The sequence below is a fragment of the Saccopteryx bilineata genome, chromosome 3 (genome assembly GCF_036850765.1).
Source record: "Saccopteryx bilineata isolate mSacBil1 chromosome 3, mSacBil1_pri_phased_curated, whole genome shotgun sequence".
NCBI lineage: Eukaryota > Metazoa > Chordata > Mammalia > Chiroptera > Emballonuridae > Saccopteryx > Saccopteryx bilineata.
In genome coordinates this window covers 248424067-248427233 of record NC_089492.1, presented here as the reverse complement: position 1 = coordinate 248427233, position 3167 = coordinate 248424067, and the positions used below count along the sequence as shown (strand labels likewise).

The 3167-nt window shown below is 45.9% G+C and overlaps 1 pseudogene; it reads right to left on the bottom strand.

The window, feature by feature from the left end:
• Positions 1–1878: 1878 nt before the first annotated feature.
• LOC136329054 (solute carrier family 25 member 3 pseudogene) lies at positions 1879–2883 on the bottom strand (annotated as a pseudogene).
• Positions 2884–3167: the final 284 nt, after the last annotated feature.

Sequence of the window (3167 nt, the reverse complement as noted above, 5' to 3'; positions counted from 1 at the left end):
AGAAATCTGGAGACTAAAAATGAAAACTGCTGGCGCAAATTAAGTAAACCCGTTTTCTTGACCATGTCTATGACAGTCAGAATCATGGCAAACAGTTCTCTTTAGATTATATTTGTCTAAACATACACAGTATATTATAGAAATTATCTAGTATTGTAAACAGAACAATCATGAAACACCACAGACCAGATCTAGCGATCTCTTACTTTGAAACTCTATAGATTTTGCAGTAATTCCCTAAATTATATTACTGATAGAAGATTTACTTAATAAATTGTTGACAAAAGAAACTTCCCACAAACATTTTACAAAAACAACACTAGATAGAAATACATATTTGTTTTAAAGTCTTGCAAAAATTAACCTGCACAATTTAGCTCCTTGAAATGTTTATCATTCTTCTTCATTGAGAACTATTATTTGAACAAACCTGGACACCAACCACCTAAGGCAAACTAGAATGTCTTAATAATTGAAAATGATCCTTCCCCTGCATCCTCCCCAACAATAAAATAGAAGCACTAACTATAAATTTAGTTCCATCTCATTCACAAGTTCTGACATTTTTCCTCCAACCTCTTTATTATCCAATCAAGACAACTTAAACATACTCACTTAAATCTAGACACTTTTTAGCTTCTGTTGATCATTAAATAATTTATCACATAGTAAAAACACTAACATATTCTAATTTTGTAGTCTTTAACACAAATTAAGGCAGTCATGTAACATTTTGGTAGATTATATCAAACACAATGACATTTATTTCTTATTCACATTTTACAAACAACTCTAATTCACAGCATTTCACTAGTTTTATAATTTCCCCCGAGATGTGAAAGCTACAGAAAACAGAAAATGTGCTTTATAACTTCAAAGTTTTATGAACCTGAACCACTATACAGATCACTAAAATATCAACCAAATTACATGAATGCATTTGTTACATTAAGTGAGATTTTTTCCTTCCAAAGTCATCAAAACTATTCTTTAATAGTCAACAAAAATTGTTAGAATGTGTAGGATTTTGTGTGTGTTTTAATGTCAGGGTGGTATGATCATCTTTGGATATATAGCTGTTGAAAGCTGAGTTATACAGAAGAAATAATAGAGAACAGAGACTTTTCTTTACACATTTATTCTCAAAGCCTGCCCTTCATCTTATTTTGGTTTTCCACATTGATCCAATTGTAGCACTTCCTGGAGAGAGCTATGTCCTAACTAGCAACATCAGGAAGAGAATTGGACAAAGAAAATTAGAAAATGCTGATCCTCTCATGTCTTTTTGAAAACAGTAAATACATTCTAAGCATTTATGCACTATAAGTCACAATTTAACCTTTAATCATTTTTACCTGTAATGGACATGAACAGGAAATACTAAATGAATCCTTCTACTGTTCAATAGGAGCAAGACTTCTCTTGAGATGAATACCATGTAGCAGAATCTTACTTGGTTTCCTGTCTCATATAGTTGTGCTGACCTTAGAACCTCATTAGCAGGCTATTCAGTGGTGATGCCTAGATAATCTTCATTGAATGGTGAATCAAAGGAAATACAATCTAGAGACACAAAATTACCTCACATTAGTTGCTGTTAAGGCATTTTCCCCCTATAATTGTTGAAAAAAAACTGAGTTAAAGCAACCATGCCGACTCCCCAAAGATAATGGTTCAAACCCCCAAATCAAACTGTTACAATCCCCTTGGATTGCCAAAAAGGAATCAATCATTTAAAGAGAAGTCAACCTGCACATAAAATCACCTCTCAAAAAAACGTTAACATTTTACACACTAGTATTGTCTTAGTGTAATCCCCAACTGGATCGAAATGCGGGCCAGTGGTGGCTATGGCTACCGTACATGACACAGCCACCCCTACTTCTGCTTCGTGAGGGATTCCGGCGCTTGAGCGACCGGAGGGCGTGGCAACTTGAAATAGACCTTAACAGAATCATAGATGAACCACTGCAGCGCTGTCAGGGTGCCGATCATGATGATCCGGGCGAACAGGCCCTTCCACACGCCCCCAAACCCCAGTTTGCGGAGAACTCCAAAAGCCGTGCTCCCTTTCTCCTTGTTCAAAAGGGAAACTACGGAATCGGCCGGGTGGGACACGACGGCACAGAAGATGCCGGCAATGTAGCCGGCCACGAAGGTCACGGCGAGCTGCTCGGCTTTGGTGCACTGGCTCTGCGGCTTGGGCACGACGTACTTGTAGAGGGCTTCGACGGTGCGCTCAAAGCAGGTGAACTTCATCATGGTGTAGGGGACCTGCCTCATCCAGAGCGGCGCCACGCCCTTGTAGAAGGCCCGCAGGCCCTCCTCGCCGTACATCCTGGGGGCGGCGGCCCGCAGCGTGCTGGCGTAGCCCGGCTGCGTCTGCACGCGCACCTTCACCGCCTCCATGGGCGCCAGGGCCACGTCCGCGAAGAACTCGGCGCTGGCCGAGGCGGCCAGGTACAGGCTGGTTCTCCACTCGTAGGCCTTCTCCGGGCCCAGCAGCTCCGCGAAGCGGATCTTGAAGACTTCATAGAGGCCGAACTTGAAGAGGCCTTGCATGGAGTAGCCCAGGAAGGTCGGGGCCCAGCCTCGGGCCAGGCCACGCACCCCGTCGTCTCGCACCGTCACACCGAAGCCGCTCAGGATGCCCTTGTACTTGCCGGGGTCCACCTGCATGCGGCACTTGACCAGGTCCAGGGGCACGATGGCCGTGTGCGTCAGCCCACAGCTCACCATCCCGCCCAGGCCGCACAGCAGCAGGTACCTCACGGAGCCATATTCACAGCTTGGCTCCTCTGTGGCCGCCGCCGTCCACAGCCTGCCCGCGCGTCTGCCCGCGCTTCTTGCTGGCAGAGCCCGGTAACCACCAGCATCACACATGCTCACTCTCGATCTAGTCACACAAGCCCCTCAGCCAGGGGCTCCTTTCCTCCCACAGGGCCCACTAAACTGGTGGCCCACCAAACAGGTGTGCCCGCGTGGTGAGCGTCCTCCGCGAGCCCACAGAACCAACGGTCCGGGTGAGCTGCCTGCCGAGCCTGCGCCCACAGGGTTCCTGCCAACGCTCCAACCGCGCCTGCGCAGCTGCTGCTGGCTGGCGCGGCACGAGGTCTGCAGCGCACTCCGGAGAGTTTTAAGTAAGAGACTCGCCCTGCTTCTCTCCT